This window comes from Tenrec ecaudatus, chromosome 5, assembly GCF_050624435.1.
Source record: "Tenrec ecaudatus isolate mTenEca1 chromosome 5, mTenEca1.hap1, whole genome shotgun sequence".
NCBI lineage: Eukaryota > Metazoa > Chordata > Mammalia > Afrosoricida > Tenrecidae > Tenrec > Tenrec ecaudatus.
This window is the reverse complement of record NC_134534.1, coordinates 10,960,673-10,982,690: the sequence shown is the minus strand read 5'-3', so window position 1 is coordinate 10,982,690 and position 22,018 is coordinate 10,960,673. Positions and strand designations below refer to the sequence as shown.

Sequence of the window (22,018 nt, the reverse complement as noted above, 5' to 3'; positions counted from 1 at the left end):
TCCATCATGAACACTTGATAAATTTTAAATCATTATTTTTATAATTTACATTATCCACTGTCTCACTTCACCCACATTTCCGTTGTTCATTCCCCTGGGAGGGGGTTATATGTTGATCCTTGAGATAGATTCCCCTTTCTCCCTCCACCTTCCCCTTCCCCTCCTGGTATCTCTTTTGCCATGATTAGTTCTTCGGAGTTTATCTGTCTTGGATTCTGTGTTGTAGGTTCTTATCTGTTGAAGTGTACGTGTTCTGGTCTAGTCAGATTTGTAAGGTGGAATTGAAGTCATGATAGGGGTGGCGGGAGCATTAAAGAACTAGAGAAAAGTTGTATGTTTCGAGATAGACACTTCTAATGCACTCAGTCTAAAATAAGGAAAAAGTTGAGGGCAAGAAGTCAAAAGTGATTAATTCATTTATTTATATTTCTTCCTTGTAGAAAATAAAACACAAGTGGGAACAATGCCTTCTAACACTGAGGAAGTTCCACTCTGACCCCTAGGCTCACTATGATTCAGAAATAACTTGACACCACACAACAATAGCAACAATATAAATAAGCCACTCCTTGAATTGTGTCCTGTGATGGTCCAAATATTTTAGCAAGAAATATTTTCTTCAGTCCTCTTTGGCAAGTGAAAAAATAAACAACTTCATTAAAAATGGAGAAAGTATTGAAGTGGTGAAGGATTTAATTTTACTTGCATTCACAGTCAACGTCTACCAGAAGAAAATAAAAAAGTCTAACTCTAATTCTATCTCATCGCAACTCTATAGGACTGAATAGGATTTCTGTACAGTAGGATTTCTAGGGTTTGCTTAAAATATCTGAAATTGTAAGTCATTATAGAAACACACAGACTCGTCTTTCTTCTGTGGAGTCATTGGTGATTTTGAACTGGCAACCCTGTAGTTAGTAGTAGAAGATTTACTCCAGGTGTGGTGGCTTAATCCAACTAAACCACCACAGCTCCTTCCCCATGAAAGCTGCAGTCAAGAAACAAAAAACATATTACATTGGATAATTGACTGCAAAATGTCTTCTTAAATATGATAAAAAAAAAGATGTTGAGGACTAAGGTGGTCCTGACCATGACAACCACAGTATTTTCAGTTGCCTAATCTGCATTGGAAAACTGGACAATAGATACAGAGGATTGTTATAGCATGGACTAGTCACCCAAAATGTGTCTCCAAACATGGAGAGGAGGCCATGATACTGAATAAAGTTGTAGGCAAAGCCAGGAGTGGAGGCAAGGAGTTTGCTAGGGAGACTTGCCTATGAGGGTGGTCCTAGGTGATGGCGGGTTCAATTCTCTGCATCTTCCAGTGGGAGACATGGGTGTTTATGGCTATCGTGAACAAAAGAAACTACATGCCAGGACTTTGGAATTCCAAAGTCACCCCTTTGGAAGTTCTGTAAGAGCGAATTATCTAACATAACCAAGCTAGAGGAAAGCAAAGGGTGATATTTGGCCTTGCAAAGTCTGGTTCCCTTCAAAGATCAGAAAATGGTACATTTGGATTATGGTGTTGCCCAAGAATTGTGAAATTAGCTCCAGAAGAACCAACTGAGCCATCCTGGAAGAAGTACCACCAGAAGTCTCCCTGGAAGGGAAATGGTACACTTCATCTTATCTATTTTAGACATGTTACAAGAGATACCAGTCCTTAGAGCAGGGCAGCAGGCTTGATAAAGTAAAATAAGTGAAAATGAGGAGGTCTACCGGGAGATGGAATGACATGGTGTCTGCAATAATGAACTTCTCCTTCCATTGTGCACAAGTCAGAATGGAGTCAATGATGTCTAACAACAACAACAACAACATCTTTGGCAAACTAAGCTTCAGAATTCCTACGTAGACAGCAATTTGGAGGATAAAATGGCTGCTGGAGCCACTTTTCATTGCTATCTTTGGGAGCCAAACATTTTGGTAGCCAGTTGTCAAACACAACCAATGTTGACATCAACTGTGGAGACAATATTCACATGACCCAAATTTAACAAATATTACAACGAGTTTATTGTCTGAGTGGTAAACTTAATTAAAGCTGCATTTTTCATAGAAATCATAGTATCCCTTTTGAACGTATCCTTTCAAAGGTGGCATATGATGGGAGTTGACAGACATTATGGAGAATGCTCAAAAGTACCCCACAACTTTGCTACTTCAATCGCCTGACCATTGAACTACTAAAGTATTTCCTAAAGTGGGTGATAAAATTATAAAATATTTTTAAAAAAAACAACCTCAGTGCCATCTAGTAGATTCCAACTCATAGTGGCCCTACAGGACAGGGTTGAACTGCCCTTATGGGTTTCTGAAACTAATTCTTTATAGGAGTAGAATGTCTAATCTTTCTCCCATGGCAATGGTCCAGGGGCTGCAGAAGCAGATACCTCCACTTTATTTTGGTATATTGGTTACAATACAAAAGTTTTAAATGCCAAGAGGACGCTGTTTTTGTTGTTGTTGTTCTGAAAAGAGAGCAGTAGGCTAAATAAGTTTGGGATCCCATGAACTGCTGGAATTCAGATAGAGATTGATCATTGTTCCTCCCACAGAATAAGATACAAAAAGTCTTTTGTGAGTTTCTCAAATCTTCCTTGTATATCTATGATAAAGTTGTAACAGACAAGTTGTGATAATACTGAGAAACGTGTTCTGGAATCAAGAAATCCCTGTGTAAAATAAGATAAAATGCTTCCATATCAAACAAAATTTGTTTTCCATTAGGAATTTGGCTATCATTTATATTATTACAGGGGGGTTTGCATAATGCTCAGTTTTGGTGGAACGTCAAGGCCACTGTTACATGTCTTCTTTATTCTGACAGCTCCTATTTTACCCAGATAAGCTGTACTGGCAATTATCCCTAGCTGGTCAGTTGTAGTAAAAGTTTGTGAAACTCTTCAATGATCCTAAGTCCACCTCCCATCTTGAACAACCCCCTGCCTCCTGGATTCGGTCATGTTGCTACAACTCCTTTTCATGCCTGGTCACATTCCCTCAGTACTTTACAATCCTCTTAAAGAAAAGAAAGCAGCAGTCACCTGCAAGATGGGCTTAATTGGATGAAGCATTTTGCGGTAGAATTTGCCTTTGACTTTAAGAAAGCAAAGGATGTGCACCAAGGTTTGTTGTGTGAATTAAGATTAAAACAATGTGCCTGTCAACTGGAAGTCAATCAGACTTGAGTTTAGACATGAGTGGGCTTGGCTATTGTGTTACGCTGGGTGGACTAGAGAAACAAATTCATAAACATGCATATGTGTATAAAGGAGTTTTATATAAAGGGTAATTGTATATTAAGAAAGCATCCCAACCCAGTCCAGTCCAAGCCCTTAAGTCACCCATATGTCTGATACCAATATACAAAGTCCTCTTCAGACTCACAAAACACATGCCACAATGCCGAGTGCAGGATGATTACAGGCCGGTGGGTATAAAGTCTTTGGATCCAGTAGTACTATAAGCATCTCTGTGCTTGTAGGGGTCTCCATGTGACTTCTCCAGCTCCCAGGGCATGGGGTCTATGAGCATAGTGCCATGAGTCTTGTCAGTAGAGCATCTCCAAGGGAGTGAGCCGAGTGAGAGAGTATCTCCCGCCTCCCAGGAGGAAAATACAGGAGGCCCAGTATTTTCAGAGAAGGTCATTCCCACACAGAGGACTCATTGGCTATGATCTAATTGAAGGAATCGACTCAACCCCTTCACCCTTAATTCTCTCAAGTCCCAAATTGACACCAGATTATGTAAGTACCACAGTTATATCTAGTGTCCTCATCTGGAAAATGAAGATACAATTAAATGCAGTACAAGCTTATTAGTGTATGTTCATGGATATATCTAGAGCACCTGGTATGAAGTTAGAGTTTAATATCTGCTTTGCTCTATTTCATTATTTTTAATACTATCAGACTTTAAGCAAACTACCATATTTTTTCTCCCACAGAGCAGTAACTGGTAGGTTTGAATTATTGATTTCACCAAGCACTTAACCACTGAGTGGCCATGACTCATTTTAGGATATAATATTTTTATTCTATATCATATTGATGTCTTTATTCTTTTCTCAATACTGATTGGTTTTCTCTCATTTTCTGAATGCATGGAAGATGGTCAACCTGTACCTCCAAATGTCATTCATTTCTGAACAGCAAAATACAACATCTTTGATTACGATTCTCAGTCTGAATTGGAAGAATATGACTGGTTTTTTAGAAGGAGGGTGTGGGAGTGAAATGCAAGCAAGAATGACAAGACTTTGCCTTGCATACTTTGGACATGTCAGGAGAAACCAGTCGCTGGAGAAGGACATCAGGTTTGGTGAAGTAGAGGGGCAGCGCAGGAAGAGAAGGTCCTCGGGGAGATGGGTCTACAATGTGGCTGAAACAATGAGCTCAAGAGTAGGAACAATTGTGAGGATGGCACAGAACCCTGTGCACAACGTTGCTCCTCTGTTGTACATAAGGCTGCTTTGGGTCGGAACCAACTCAACAACACAATGGAGTCTAACAACAACACCTAATAACAACAATGTAGTCTCTCCATCACTCATCTACCAGTTTCTTATTCTGAGTAGGCTTGTGTGTTTCTATGATGCCTGAAGCATTGCCACCAATATTTCCCATACGAGCCGGGTCACTCTTGGTGAACAACTTTCAGTAGAGCCTCCAGACTGAGTCCAGACTATGAACAAACATGCTGTGTACCTCTGAGGTATTAGCCACTGAAAACCTCAAAAATAGAAGTGAGACATGGTTAGATATTGTGCCAGCAAATGAGTCCCTTATGTTGGAAAGTACTCAGCATGTAACTGGAGAAGAGAGGCCTCCTAAAGTAGTTAACCTTAATGATATGAATGCCATAAAGCTTTTGGAGCCTTCATTTGCTCAGATGGCATGACTTTGGGGAGAGTACCAGGTCTTCACTGCCAAATTACTGAGGATTCTAGCCCAGCCAGGTGGATATTAAACCTAACTAGCACAGGCTTATAAACCATAAAAGAGAACTCATACCTTGCCATCGAGTCAATATAGACTCAGAGGGACCCTATAGGACAGGGTAGGACTTCCCCTGTGGATTTCCAAGACTATCTGTTTATGGGAGTAGAGAGTCTCCTCTTTCACCTGCATAAAGGAGGGTGGTGTTGGGAAAATAGGATCACAGAGTAAATTATGGCAGCCAGGACCGATGTCTGCTAGAAGGTGCCAGTTATCAAAAAGATGAAATGTGTCTACGTGTCTAGATATAGATTTGAGAAGATAAAGGAGGAAGGGGGAACCTAACCTTTATGTCCTCCTTCATGAGGGATTTAGACATTCTCCAGTTCTGTTCCCCTCTTTGCTGCTAAAGCCTCAATGACAATGTTATTCTCTGAGGTTCTTTCAAATAAGCTTTTTGTAATGATCATCAAGAATCTTGTCCTACATAAAACTCCCTATCAGAACATAGCTCAACATGATTACAGCTCAACCTGGCTGTGAAATCTAGGCCTGTGATAGATAAGGGTCCTTTTTAGAAGCTGCAAGCTAGGTTTTCCAAGATGAAGAGAAGGAGGCTAAAATAGTCTTAGGTGTTAAAATTTAAAGATATTTTCTCAAATGTGCATTCATTCATCACAAAGAGATGTTGGCACTTTTAGAAAGAGGGAAAGAAAAAGAATCCTGTAGATTCTTTCTGCAAACCATGCAATCCAGGACACCTCTGCCTCCACAAATGTTCCCTGCTCGCAGGACTAGCGCTGAAGCAGAAGATGATTGCTTCTGCTGCTCCAAAGCAGCGACTCCTTGCCAGACAACTTGAGAAATCATTAGTGTGCCCAAAAGTGTATGATAAAATGCTATTCTCCCCTTTAAGCAATTCAGAATGACTTTTTAATCTTTAAAGAGCAAAGGGTTTCATGAAATGTCTAAAGGTGAATGTAAAGCTTGGGTTTTTGCTGGCTTGGGCCAATGATTTGATCAGATCTGGAAATGAATGATTCCAACTTTCTCTTCAATACTCTTAAGTCCTTGAGAAAAAGGCTTACTCTCTTTGAGATTCTCTTGCCCCTTAGAAATAAATATGCCTAACTCTTAGGAGTATTGTGAATTTTATAGAAGGTGTTGCATATAAGGTTTTCATCAGGGCTCCTACAATATAGCATACGATCAGAAAACATTCATTCTTTCCACTATTTACATATCCAGCCATTTATTCTTCTGGCACAGATGCCTTCTATTTTATATTTTATGTTAAGAGAGAAGTTGTCTAACACCTAACTCTTCTGGGAATTGCATGACAAATTTACTAATTTGTTTTATATCCAGACATCTACCATGTATCAAGTAACATTATAGACAAGAAGGAACAATTCAATTCCTCATTCATTTCTTCTGACCTACAAATACTTCATACAGAAAAGTTTGCCTATTATCTGTCTGTGACCAAATGCAAGTTAGTTCATTTTAATAAGAAAGAATATTATGTGATATGAGAGTTCATGAAATAAACTATCCTTTCTTCCCAACCAACCTTGACCGCAACATGTGCCCAAATGGAGGCAACTAAATCAACAACTCATGACCTTGTGTCTATGTGGCAGCAAGAATAAAAATCATCAATGTTGTCAATGGAAGTGTTAACTTACATTTCTTTGACAATTAGTTAATCTTCTCAATTTCTTATAGATTCATTTACTAGTTCTGTTTTCTTTTTCTGATTACTAGTCATTAGTTACTCATACTGTTGGTGATTATTATTTAATACATTTTAAGATTTCATTTATTAATGATTAAATACATTGCTCAATATGTTGCAAACAGTACTTGATGAATTTTAGAACATCTAAGATCCTGTGTTAGGCAGGGATCTCTAGAGAAACAACCAGAACACTTATAATTAGATAGATAGATTTATGCAGCACAAAGGAATATAAGAAAAATGACAACTAATTAGTCCACACAGCAGTACAGAGGACTCAGTTCAACTCACTTCCATGGAATAGTTACTATACTGTAAGTCTGTCCATTAATGAGGTCAAGGAAGCAAACAGCTGAGTCTTCCCTCAGGCAATGCAGGCAGAATTTGTCCATAGGCAGCAAACAGCAGGTGGGTCACCATAAGTCAGCAGCTCAGGAATTTAGGAAAAAAGACCCAGATGGAATATGGAACTCAAGCAATGCAAGATGACAAGATCCACCAGCCTTGAGCCCAAGCAATGTACACACCAGCAGCATGGCAAAGCAGGTTTCGAAGGGGCCGCAAGCTCTAGCAACATGATCCATGGTTTGGCTGTCCCATGGGTAGTGTAGCTCACAAGTTGAGGCAGAGAACTAGCTAAAGCAGCCCCAAGCTGTTATGATCATCAGAGAGCAAGAGAGAGAGGGGCAGGTCTTGCTGAGCCATTTATCTCTTTGCCCTCTAATCAAACTGCTATTTGATTAATCCCACATGTTTCTATTGGCTAGGTTGGCAGAAAAAAACCTACCTATCACAATATCCTTAGTCATCATTTTGTTTCTGGCTCTTTCTTCTATTTATTTAACCTTTATAAAAATACAGTAAGGTATAGTGTAACTCTAGGCTGAGGAATTTCTTTGAAAAAAAATACACAAACCTGAATCAAAGAAAAAGATCCAACCCAAATGAGGCTTTGAAGCAGAGAATCTATCTCGAAGTGTACATTTGTGTTAAAGATAAACACGCGTTTGGTGCCTTCAAACTCTTGTATTTGAGGCAATATTTCCAAGATTCTGCACATGGCCTTCCTATTAAACGATGGAAACCAGATATGGAAAAGCAAGGATATTCTTTAAAAAAAACTGGAACAAATTATGAAGGCTTAGAAATGGAATAGATGCCAGAATATAAGGTGGCTTCAAAAATAGAAATAAATGATGTTGGAATTATTCCATGAACACTTTGATTCTCCCAATTAAACAAAGTCAGGCTTGATCATTTGTAATTTCTCTAGGCTACAGGTTAGATTGGTTGTGATTATCCTAAGGTAAAGTTTCAGTAATGCAACCAATGAGAGTTGATATAGCCAAACTAGCACCCATGAACTATGGAGAAGAAACTGCCTTACCTAGCCTGATCATCTGTTCTATGACAGGTATCATATATGACATATCTTCTTCAATGCTCCCAATAATGCTTTGTCATACTCATTGCCTTTGAGAAGATTCCATCTAATAGATTCCAACTTACAGCCCTGGAGGATAGGGCAGAACTGCTCCTGAGGGTTTCTGAGACTGCATATCTTTACAAGAGCACATAGCCTTAACTTTTTTTCTATGGATTGACTGTGCGGCAATTACATAACCTGTCAACTTGAGCGAGGGGGTAAAGTCTAGCCTATCACTCAGGTTGAAGCCAATGGTACATCTGTGTGGGCATGGCCTCCTGGGGATTCTGTAAACTCATGTCTGCCTCCCTGGAGATTGGACACACACACTCCCTGTGAGACATTCCTATAGGCAAGTCACATGGAGCTATGCTGATGGAGGCAAAGCCCTGGAGGAGTCAGTAGAGATACCTGCCAGCACTGAGATGCTTCCACCACCACTGGATCTACAAAACTTTCCACCCACTTGTCTGTGATCTTCCTGCATTGGGTGTCACTGCATGTGTGGTATGAGTCTGAAGAGGAATTTATGAATTGGTATCGGACATATGTCTAATATTGACTTATTGACTTGATCTCAACTGGGCTCGGTTGTTTCCTTAATATACAATTGCTCTTTTATTATACATATATGAGTATCTATCAATTTGTTTCTCTAGTCAACCGTGAATGACACAGAGTGCCTGGCAGGTTTGAATCACTGACCTTATAAGAAACTTCCCAATGCCTAACCACAGTGCCCCCAGAACTCCTTTGTGATGCAAATCATTATTTCTGTTTTACAGGTGAAGAAACTGAGTCTCAGAGAGATTAATTATCATACTGTGAACTCAGGTCTTTCTGGATTTTATTTACTTCCTGTGGCCAAAGTTTCAAAAATAAGGTCAAATCCTTTTTAGTAAAAATATACCTCCCAATGTCTGATGAATATACTCTCCAATTCATTGCTTTCTCTCACTTGGAATATCTGAGCACATTTGCAGCCAGCACATCCATCTCACAGATTGCTGTGGGAAGTCCCAGGGCTGGCTAAAATAGAAGACAGCCCTTTGAGCTGAGCTAAAAATAAGAGTCAAGCTCCTTGAGGGACGTGATCTCCAACTGTTATTTCATTAATGGAAAACACTGTATTGCCCTTTCCCTGACCTCTCCAGCAAAGAAAGAATATGTTCTCTCAACCAAGACTCTCAAGTCTAAGAGATCTAATGAGGTTATATGTTCCATACGCTTGCATCAAGATATTATGTTATATACTCCTCAGGAAGATGCTTCTATCATATCCTATACCATTCACTTTGAGATGGTTGGACAAGACACCAGAACCAAGGTATTATCAAGGGGTCTACAAGCTGGTAGGCTGTAACAGGTTTTTCTTTGCTTATGGGCATGCCAGGTTTGACCTAGGTCCTAACTTGAGTCCCTGTCTTTAAGTCACATTTTGCCTTAGTCATACCTTTTGTCTTTCAAGAGATAAAAGAAAAGAGAAAGGAGCAAGAAAGGGGGACTTTGCTACTAATAAAGAAAAATCAGGAGTGGAGCTCTTCCTTTTGATCTGGGGTCCCTGCACTGAGAACCTTCTAGACGCAAGAAAAGATTGATGCTGAATCAGAAAAAGGCTTCCTGAAGCATTGGTGCCTTGCATTTGGACCCTGTGAGAAAATTAAGCTCTGATTTTAAGTCATCAACTTATGGCATTCTGTATAGAAGCACTAGATACAGGAACACTTGTTTTACATGTCCTCACATGGAATCTATACATGAATCAAGGGGCAGTTGTATGAACAGAACAAAAGATGCTAAACCAAAAGATTTTAAACCATACTGCATGGTTTAAAATCAGGAAAATTGTGTAATAGGTTGTATTCTCTCGCCATATTTATTCAAGCTGTATTCTGAACAAATAATGAGAGTTGGAGAAAGACTCATTATCAATCTGTGATATGCAGATGACACTACGTTGCTTTGCTGAAAACAAGGAGGACTTGAAACACTGATGAAGAGCAATGATTGTAGCCTTCAGTATGGATTACAACTCAATCTAAAGAAACCCCAAATCCTCACAACTGGACCAATAGCTATAATCGTGAAAGATAAAAAAAAAAGGTTGAAATTTTCAAAACACTGTCTTGCTGGATCCACAGTCAATGGAAGCAGCAGTTAAAAGATCAAATGACAGATTGCATCGGATAAGACTGCTGCACAGGACCTCATCAGAGTGTTGTTGAAAAGCAAGGATATTCCTTTGAGGACTATGATGTGCTTTTGCCATGCCATGGTATTTATTTTTAATCTTCTTATTGGGAGCTCTTAGAGATATTATCACAATCTGTGATAGTTATATAATCTGTTGTCAATTTGAGACATAAAAGTAAAGTATGGAGTTTAGCCTGTCAATCAGGTGGCAGCTGGATGACCTCATTTGGAGACACTAAGAGATAAATAGCTCCTTAGAGGCAGGACACATGCATACTCCCTGTGAGGTATTCCTGCAGACAAGACACATGGATCTATACTAGAGCCCTAGAGCTGAAGGAACCACGTGAAGAGCCGCACCAGTGCTGAGATGCTTCTTCTACCACTGGATCCTCAAGACTTTCTACTGACTGACCTGTGATCTTCCTGAATTCGGCATCATTGAAAGTGTTTCATGAGTTTGAAGAGGAATTTATAGATTGTTATTGGACATATTGGCTAATATCAGACTATGGACTTGATCTGGACTGGGCTGGGAGGTTTTCTCAATATTGGTTTGATCTTGTACATAAAACTCTTTCTTACACATATAGGAGTGTCTATGAATTTGTTTCTCTAGTCTACCCAGATTACACACAATCCATAATTCAATTAGATCAAGCATCATTGTACAATTGCTGCCACCATCATTCTCAAAACATTTTCTTTCTGCTTGAATGCTTAGATATCACGTCCTCATCCTACCCACAGGAACACTTGTTATTATAATATATTGGAATATATATAATTTGCTGTATTTTACACCATCCAAAGTATCCATTCACCTACAATTCTGTTATTCATTCCCTTCAAGTGGGCTTATACTGGCATCATTGCTAATTGCTCCCCCTCCTTCCCTATTCCTGGCCCCATCCTCCCTTCCGATAACCTCAGGAAATTATCATTCCCATTTCTATTTTTGAAGGGTGTTTCTATCTTGAATTTCATGCATCAAACAATCTGAATTACACAAATGAGTATTCGCAGGTCTAACAAGATTAATGGGGTAAACCCTAAAACCATAATAGTAAGGGGAGGGAGGAAACATTAAGGAACTATAGGGTAGTATTATTATGTACCTTGGATATAGCATCTCTTCCATGTGGTCCTTCTGGGAGGGGCTGTTCAATAATCTTGCAGGTGGGTTTTGGGTCTCCACTTTGTCTACACTCCTTCATGTCAATTGGATGCCTTATTTTTGAATTCCTGATACATATTCCCACCAATACCTCATCATCACCCAGCAAGTGTGCTTTTCCATGTGGGCTTTGTTGCTTCCCTGCTAAAGGCCACTTGTTTAACTTCAAGTGTTTAAGACCCAGACACTATGTCTTTTAATAGCCAGGCACCATAAGCTCTCTTCGCCACATTTGCTTATGAATCCATTTTGTCTTCAGTGATCATTTTGGGAAGGTGGGTATCATACAATACCAATTGTGAGAACAAACCATTCTTGTACTGAGGTAAGATTTAAATAGAGGCCTAAACGTGTATAAGCCGAGTTTTTCAACACAAAAAATGTGCTGAAAAACTGGGGTTCGGCTTATACACAAGTCAGTGGCATGAATGGATGTCATCTGGTCAAGCCCGACTAACAAAAGGAGAAAATCTCATGAAGCCTGACATAGAGTTAATAATAAAGTGTGTTCGAGATGCCTGGGAAGACATTCCAGAAGACATGGTGTGACGTGCCTTCCAGAAATGTAGTATTAGTAATGCTATGGATGGCAGTGAAGACTGCTCTTTGTATTAAAATGACAGCAGTGATGGTGATGATGGCGAGGACAGCGTCTATGATGACCTCACACCAGCTGAAGCTCTGCATTGGGATTTGGATGATGATGAGGAATCCAGTTTTGAAGGATTTTAACTCTACATTTTAGCTTGGTTGCTGATTGAGCTCAGGGAATAGTACTCTTAAGGAATCATTGTTGATACCTTATTGTTTTTGTTGAACCTATTTTCCACTTACTGTGCTGGTTTACTAATGTTAAATGACTTGTCCATTTATTTATGTTTTTATTTAAAATAAATATTTAAATACATTACCCACTGATGTCTCAATTTTCATTAATTTTATTTTCATTTATTTTGATTATTGAAACTGACCAATAGCTTCTGCATTTTCCACTCTAGGCTTATACTCAAGTCAATCAGTTTTTCTGGTTTCCCAGGTAATAATTAGGTATCTCGGCTTATACTCAGGTCAGCTTATATTTGAGTATATAGAGTGTGTATATATACATATATACATAGAGAGAGAAATAGTGCTGTCCTTATATATTTACATGTATACATATCTAAATTTATATCTCTCTATATAATTTTTACCTTCATGTTCATTCCTCTTTTTCTTTTTTATTTCCTCCTGCCCCACTATCAAGTTTACCCATCATTCACCTCTTGGCAATTCCTCTTGGATACATTTCAATTGATCAAACACAACCCGGAATGCTACACACTCTTCACCATCTATTTAAATCCCTTGCTATTCCCCTGTCCCTGTCATTATGTCCCTGTCATTATCGGCTCAACACACCTTTCTTCCACCTCTTCCTCTCCCATGCCTCCTGGAACCATTGGTTCAGTTGCCTCTCTTTGGGATTGCTTTTCCTGCATATCTTATATAGACACACACACACACACACACACACACACACATACACATACACACACAAGACTGTACAAACAGTTCAAAGTTCTAACTGTGGGCCTGACCAGACTAGATGAGCATCCCTCTGTTAAATAGCGAGCAGGCCCTGATAGAATCCATCGGTCCAATCCCCGTTTCTTTCAGGGATCCACATCCCAAGACCCACTTACCTTACAACACTTTAGTCCTGAGTGTTTGACTCCAAGGTACACATCTTCTACAAGACCCCATTGCTCTTCCTGCAGCCAAGGATGGAGTGGTCTAGATCCCCCACCCCCACCCCTACCCTGTTACACCTTTAGACTTTCAATGTGGCCCCTTGTGAGTATCTCCCAAACAGTTCAAACATGGCGTCCAGCACTGACCCTTGAGTCAGAAGTCTACAATCGAGATTCCTTGGGCTCCTCAGGGCCTTTGTGGCTTTACTCCCATTGCTGGTCTGTTGCCCCCAGGTGGATGGGTCAGACTGACCACACTTCTCTGAACTATATCTTCTGTGCTGTCATGTCATTTGTAGTGCTGACATCTAGGTAGGGGGCATCATATCTTGAGCTGGGGACGGTCCTGCAGTTCTCTTTGTAAACTAGCTACCCTGAGCAGGGATTTTTGTCCTCAAGGCTTGGTGCATCTGAATGAGGTCTAGTCTCTCCCTTTCCTGTGGAGACATAAACAATACAATCCCCTTGTGTAGCTCAGTGCCCTGTTCCCCCGTTGCCATTATTTTCCTTCCCCGAGCCCTCAGTGGGCTGTAAAGTTATATAGGGTGGTGGTATTTGGGGTGTCTTTCTGCACAGTTGCTATCTGCAATTTCGTTATTTCTCTTTTCCTTTTTTTTCTTTGATAATGTGTGCATTCTGGTCTTTAGTCTGGCTCTTGTATCTGGTCCTTAGTTTGGGAACTGCACAACATGTACATTTTCCCCTATGCCCATTCTGTTGTTTGAACTTACCTCAGTGGACTCATGTTGTATTTGTCCTTTTGTGCTTGACTAACTTCGCTTAGCCTAATAGCCTCCAGTTCCTACCATGAGATGAGGTGATTCATCGTTTTATCACTGTTTTTTTAGGGATGCATAGTGCTCCATTGTGTTTATAGACCAGAGTTTTAAATCCATTCATCTGCTGATGGAAATTTAGACTATTTCCAATTCTTTGTGATTGTCAACAGCACAGCAATGAAAATTGGTGCACGGATGTCTGGCCATGGCCCGTTTCTCATTTCTTCTAGGTATATGCCCAGTAGTGGAATTGCTGGGCCATAAGATAACTCAATTTCCATCTGTTTTAGGTGTTGCCTAATTGCTTTCCACGGTGGCTGTATGTATCTATAAGACCACCAGCAGTAAATGAGCATTTCTATCTCACAAAAACACTCCTTCCCCAACGTTCATTTCTTTCTGGTTTTTTGAATCCGGCCATCCTCATGGGAGTTAGGTGGGATCTCCTGGTTGTTTTGATTTGAATTTCCTGGATGGCTAATGCTCAGAACATTTTCTCCTATTTTTATTGGCCATTCAGGTTTCCTCCTTTTTGAATCTTCTGTTCAAGTCTTTTGTCCACTTCTTCAGTGATTATTCATTTATTTTTATTATATTATTGCAGTATTCTGTAGATTTTAGTCACTGAACCTTTGTCTGATATGTCATTACTAAATATCTTCTCAGACTATGGGCTCTCTCATTACCCTCTTGATGTAGTCCTTTGATGCACACAAGTGTTTTATCTTTAGTATGTGCCTTACATCTATTTTCTCTTCCTCTGGGTGTGTATCTTTCATTATTGCTTATAGCCCATATAGTCTTAGCTTTGTCCCAATTTTTTCACTGATGATTCTGATAGTTTGGGGCTTTACCTCAAATTCTTTGAACCACCTTGAATTTATTCTTGTGTATGGGGTGAGGTAAGGGTCTTGCTGCATTCTTCTGCAGTTGATATACAGTTTTCCAAGCACATTTTTTTTCTTTCTTTTTTTTTTTAATGTGCCCTAGGCGCATGAAACAGCTCTGGCCACAATCTGGGCATCAAGCTAGGATGAACAAAGGGTTTCCAGTCTGCTCTGCCCTTGACTGATATAAGAGCACCACCACCAATCAGGTGTCTCTTTGCCCATAGCCAGGGGTTAGCACACTTTTTTTCAATGGCATCAGTTTCCCATGTTATTTGGCAGGGGCCCTTATCAGAGATAGTTATCTATGTTCTGCTGTTTTTATTTCAGAATCTTCTGTTGTTATCCATTGGTCCAAGTTTCTACCATTATAGCAGTACCCTGTTGTTTGGACAACTGTGGCTGTATAATACATTTTAAAGTCAGGTAATGCAAGCCCACACACTTTTTGCTTTTTCCTGAAGAGTTCTTTGTCAGTTCAGGGTGTATTCCCTTTCCATATGAAGTTGGCGGTCAGTTTTTCCACTTCTATGAAAAGTTATACTGGTATTTGTATTGGGATTGCCTTCACCTATATAGGACCTTAGGTAGCATTGCCATCTTTACAATATTGAGTCTACCAATACACGACCACGGGATATTTTTCCACTTGTGAAGCTCCCCTTTGGTTTCTTGTAATAATGTTCTGTGGTTTTCCTCATACAGATTATTTTTGGGGAGAGTGGTTTTAGATACAGCCCTAGGTATTTCAATTTATGCTTGGCTATTGTGAAGGGTACTGCCTTCTTGATCTCTTTTCTGTAATTGCATCAGTTGTATATAGCAATTAATTTGACTTCCGCTTGATCTTATATCCTGCCACTCCACCATATTCTTCTATCACTTTCAGCCTCCTGTTGTGGAACCTTTGGGTTCTCAATATATAAAATCATATCACCTGCAAATAACAATAATTTCACTTCTTCTTTCCCCAGACATACACCTTTGATATCCTTTTATAGCCTTATATTATTAGCTAGCACATCCAGAACGACGTTGAATAAAAGTGGTGATAATGGACATCTTTTCTCCATTGATTGTAATGCTGGCTGTTGGGTTTGCATAAACAACTTTAATTATAGCGTGGTAATTTCCTTACAGTTATATCTTCTTGAGTGTCTTAATTAGGAATTGGTACTGAATGTTATTGAATGCTTTCTCATCATCTATTGATATTGTCATGTGCATCTCATCCTGTTTTCTTCTCAACGTGGTGGATAATGTTGATGGGATTTTTTTTTTAATTTTGAACCATCCTGCATCCTGGGTATGACTCCCACTTGGTCATAATGAATTATTCTTTTTACATACTTGTGTATTCTATTGGCCAAGATTTTGTTCAGGATTTTTGCATCTATGTTCATTAGAGATATCAGCCTATAGTTCTCTATTCAAGTCAAAGCCTTGCCTGGCTTTGGTATCAGTGTTTTACTAGCGTCATAGAATGTGTTTGGTAGCTTACCGTCCTTTTCTATGTTGTAGAAGAGCATGTGCAGTCTTGGTGACAGCTCATCCCTGAATACTTGGTAGAAACTTGTGAAGCCATCTGGGCCAGGGCTTTGTTTTGTTGGTAGTTCCTGATACCCTTATCTATTTCTTCTTTTGCTATAGGTCTGTTCAAGTTCTTGATGTCTGTATGGGTTAATCTGGGGAGTATTTGTTTTTCCAGGCATTCAATCATGTATTATAAGTTTGTGTATTCCCTGTAATGCAGTCCTTCATAGTACTGTGATAATAGTCTTATAATTTCATTTGGGTCTGTTTTTATTTCCCCTGTTTCATTCCTCAACCTGGACATTAATGTCGGATCCTTCCTATCATTTGTTAGGTTTGCCAACGGTTTGTCAATTTTGTTAATCATTTCAAAGAACCAACTTTTTACTGAGTTAATTTTCACCATTTTTGTTTGTTTGTTTTCCCACTCATTTATCTTCATCCTAATTTTTATAATTTATTTTATTTGCTATTGGAAGGATTATTCTGTTGACTCTGTTCTAACTGCTGGAGGTTTTGTGAGATGGTGTGTTAGGGCTCTCTAGAGAAACAAAACCAGGACACTTATGATTATAGATAGATGATAGATAGAGCATGAAGGAATTTAACAGCAATTAGTCCACCCAGTACTACAGAGGGTTCAGTTCAATCAACTTACATGAAACATTTAACATACTGGAAGTCCTTCAACTCATGAGAGCTGCTGGGTCCAAATTCAAGGAAGAAGACAGCTGAGTCTTTACTCAGGCAATACAGGCAGTCTGGTCACAGGCAGCAAACAGCAGGGTGGGTCACCAACAGTCATCAGCTCAGGAGCTTGGCAAAACAGGCCCAAATGGGATAATGAACTCAAACAATGCAAAATGACAGGATCTGCTTGCCTCAAGCTCAATTGATGTACACACCAGCAGCACACACCAGCAGCGTAGTGAAGCAAGTCTCTAAGGAACCTCAGCTTTTTCATTATCTTTTTTTATTGTCTCTTGTGTTTGTTGAATTCTACTTGGCTATCTTCGAGGTCACTGATATGATTCTCCACTTCTATTCTGGTGCAAGATCTTTTACCATTTGCTTTGCTTCTGCTACATTTACCCTTAAATCTTGTATTTCCCTTTGGTAAGCAGACTTTCTCCCCTCTATTTTTCCTATGCTTTTTCTCTATTGATTCCCACATATCCTCTATCAGTGTAAGCAGCATACTGAAGATTTCTTTCTGTAGCAGTTAAAATCTGCCTCTCCTGTCAACATGGCTAGCTTCAGGTCCTCCTCTAACATTGTGTTTTCTTCCTCTTGCCTTCTGGTAGTAGCTGCTGATGTGTATTGTTGTCTGTATGATGTTTTGGTGTAGCTTGGCACCATTTTCCTAGAAGTCCTGGAGTCCTATGTTTTCTTGCTCAGTGACTAGTAAGAGTGATACTAAGGACTACCTGGAGTCAGCTTCACTGCCAATTCAAGCTGTAACTCTATCTCACTGGAATGACTCTCTCCCTAGAAATTCAGAGTTGTCTATCTGGAGGGCAGCATTGGTCACTCTATGAGGCAGTGTATATGGGGAAATCACAGGTAGCAAAGGGAGGTGCTGGTCAAGCTGATCACACCACCACAGACTGGTGCTCACAGGCTGCTTGGCACGGGTGGGAGTTGGGTGAGGGTACTTGAGTACCTGGGCTCAGACTGGTCACAGGCACCAGTCTAGGGCAAGAGGCCCAGTCTGATCACAAGCAAAGAGGGAGGTACTGGGCAGGCTGCTGGAAGGGGGATTTCAGCAAGATGCTACCGTGTTCTCTTTGGGCAAGAGTATGGGTGGAAAGTCCAAATTTCTCCTAATTGACTCCAGCTTCTACGTTCCCTGAGTTTGCCTGTTTCAGTAGGGGGTCAGGGCATTAGCCAGTGCCTGGAATGGAACTACAATGGCGCGGGGATGAGAGACCTCAGCATGGTTACCCCGTGTTCCCTGTGGGCGAGAATCTGAGTGGGAAGTATAAATTGATACCATGGCACTCTGATCTGAGTCCATCTTATAAATTCCCTTAGTTTGCCTGCTTAGGTAAGGAGGCAGAGCTTCAGCCAGAGCTGGAGAGGGAATTTCAGTGCCACAAGGAAGCATATTTTGCCCATCATAAGGAAAGGGGGATGTCAGTGCTGCTTTGCTGCCTTCCCTGTGGCTGAGAATCTTGGTGGAAAGTCTAAATCACTCCTGCAGTGATGTAATCTGAGTCCCTGCACTTGCCTGCTTTCCTGTGGGTCTGGGGCTTCAGCCAGTGCCAGAGAGGGATTTTCAATGGTACAGCAAAAGGAGGACCCTGTGCAGTTGCACTGCTTTCCCTGTCACACGATGTATTTTTAATTAGCTCATCTACATGTGAATGTTGGACATTGAATGAGGAAAACTGAAGAATAATTAATACATTTGAATTGTGGTGCTGGCAAAGAATATTGCAAGTACTATGGGCTGTCAATAGGGCAAACAAATCTCTCTGAAAGAAGTACAGCCAGAGTGCTCCTTAGTGGCAAGGATGGGAAGACTTCATTTTACATACTTGGAACATGTTGCTAGGAGATAGCAGTCCCTGGAGAAGAGAAGGACAAGATACTTGCTAAAGTAGAGGGGCACTGAAGAAGAAGGAGACCTTCAAGGAGATGGACGGACACACTGGCTAACACAATGGGCTTAAGCATAGGAACAATTGTGAAGATGGCACAGGACTGGCAGTGTTTGTTATGCATAGGGTCTCTACGGATTGGAATCTGTTTGAAAGCACCTAACAACAACAACAACATGCCACTTTTGAGGTACAACAGAAGGTGAAGTTGAATGCTCAAGTTTGAAAGGTTGGAGAAGAGTGAGGGGAAATGTCTAATAATTTAATAGATCATGAGGATTTATACTGAGGCCGACTGAAGAACAACTGGAAGATAAGTCAAGCAAAGTTCACACATCATATTTTACAAGAAGACAGGTTTATGTAACTACCATTTGGGTCAAAAGGCAGTCTGGTGCCAGAAGCCTCAATGCCCCTTTCCTATCCATGCCCAATTACTCTGCTCTCTTCACCCTCAGAGATAGGTTCCAAGGTAAGACCAAATGTATCACTTCTATAGTTCCAGTTCATACATGGAAAAATTATTTTCAACAGTGTTTAAACATGTTTCTTTGACCAATGGATGGCTACAGACAAGCCCTCTTAGTGATATGCTTGTTTTAATCTTCTTAAAATGCCTTCAAAAATGGATCCCATTAATATAGTCATGCTGAGGCGGATCTTGCTGGGGCATTTAAACTTAAGTTGGCACAGTCAGTTCAGATGGTCATCACAAATGTTTTGGAGATTCCAAAGGGATCATCTTAATGGATTTTCTTTTAGGACCCAAGGGGCTTATTATAAATATGTTTTAGGAAAACTGAAAACTACTTTGGTGAGAAAAAGGTCAAAAGGTGTGCCAAGTTAGGTCATGTTTTGCCCATCACTACAGTGAACCACTAATTATTCAAAGAGAGCAATGGCTGTCCTATGATAATTTGGGGCATGGGGAACCTTGCTTCATCTACTCAATAGCCCTGGTGTTGCCCCCTCATATATCTCTTTGTTTCCCAAGTTCAAATATTATTTCAAAGGAACACAATTTTAGTCTTCCCGAGTAACAATGTTTGAATCCACAGTCAAAATTATCTAAATATAAAAGTTTAGGTAGAAACTCAAAAGTTGTATAATGCAAGTGTTGGCAGATGACATGAGCACAAGAAGAAAATATTCCAATATTGATTGTGGGGATGATTATAACAATCCTTTTAATGTAATTGAACTATTAAATGGTATAGTATATGAAGTATATCCCATTAAAAACACAATAAATAGATAAAACATTTATTTTACTGCAAAAAAGTAGGGAAATTAAAGCTATCATTCAGCTGGTGGGAATATAAGATGATATAACTTTTCAGACTTTGACAGTTTTCTAAAATGACACATTTTAAAATTACTTAAGACAATATACTTTCAAAGTGAAAGAGTGAATTTTATGCTAGGTGAATAATAATTCAATAAAACTGTTAAAAAGTATTTTATAATGTAGAAATTTCCTTCTTAGGTAGAATATGCAAAGCGATTTGAAATAATACAAATGTTTATAACAGCATTATCCATAAATGTAGATCAATAGGTAAACAGATATACAAAATGTAGAATATGATTACTGTGGAATAAAAGGAAATAAACTACTGTTACATGCTGCAACATATATAAATCTTAAAAGCATAAGAAGTGAAAAAGCTAAATATACACATACATATTGATGGGCCCAAGGTATCTCCCTCTTTGACCAGTAATAGGATCCCTGCTGGTGTAGTGTTTGTTGTGCATGGAGGTGCTAACTGCACTGGGAGAAAGGGTTTTCTACTCCATAACCCCTTACAGTCTAGAATACCCACAGTTTCACCCTTTCCTTTAGGTTCAATATTAGTCCACATTGATGCTACGGCAGTGAATGAGTATACCATTCATAACAGAATGCAAACTTTATTTAATAATGCCATTCATATCACATGTAAGTAAAATATTGGTGAAGACATTTCAAAGTTGTATGCAGCAATACATAGATAAGGAGCTGCCATAAATATAAGCTAGAGTGTGAAAAAGATATGGAATGACGGAAATTATTCCTCATATCAGATGGATCTTGGATGATAAAACCAGAAACGTTTACTTGTGTTTTATTGACTATGCATGCAACTCTATGGATCAAAATGAACTACAAACAACATTTAAAAACCTAGGAAGTTCAGAACACTTGATTGTGCTCACGGGGAATCTCTACCTAGACCAAGAGGCAGAAAAAGGCAATACTAATTGATTTAAGACTAAGAAAGTTGTATAACAGGGTTCTATATTTTCCCCATACTTATCCAATCTGTATGCTTAGCAAATAATCTGAGAATCTGGACTGTATGAAGAAGAATGTGGCATTGGAATTGGGAAAAGTGTCATCAATAACCTGGGACATGTAGAAGAAGCAAACTTGCTTGCTGAAAGAGAAGCCTAAAGGCACTTACCGATGAAGATCAAAGACTACAGGCAGCCTTCAGTATTTATTACAAAGCACCTTTTAAAAATGTTAAAAGTCAAATATGTCAAACTGAGGACTTAGATGAGTCTGACCCAAGCTATGGTATTTTAATCACGTTGTACACATGTGAAACCTGAACAATAAAGAGAACAGACTGAAAAATAAAACAAATATTGGTTTGAATTCTGATGTTGGTAAGTATATTGGATACATTAAAGACTGTCAACGTTGAAGTACCTCCAGAATTCTCCTTGGAATCCAGGTAATGGAGAAGGACATCAGGCTTCATAATGTAGAGGGTAAGCAAGAAAGAGGAAGAACCTCAGTGAGCTACATTGATGTAGTGGCTGCAATGATGGGCTCAAACAAACAAAGGTTGTGAAGATGGTGTGGGGTTGGAACATATTTCCTTCACTATGAGTCAGGACTGAGCAACAATACCCAGAAACATGTTCCTTGGGGAGTAAAATGCTAGGTGTCAGGTTTTCCAGAAAATACCATTCATGTTCTTATTCCATATTGAACAACAACCACAA

The 22,018-nt window shown here is 39.5% G+C and overlaps 1 non-coding gene across 1 annotated transcript; it reads right to left on the bottom strand.

Annotated features, from left to right (window-relative positions):
- Positions 1 to 14,975: 14,975 nt before the first annotated feature.
- LOC142449710 (small nucleolar RNA SNORA48) lies at positions 14,976 to 15,121 on the bottom strand. Its single transcript, XR_012784828.1, has one exon. It is a non-coding gene; the product is annotated as a small nucleolar RNA SNORA48 (small nucleolar RNA).
- Between the last annotated feature and the right edge of the window lie 6,897 nt (positions 15,122 to 22,018).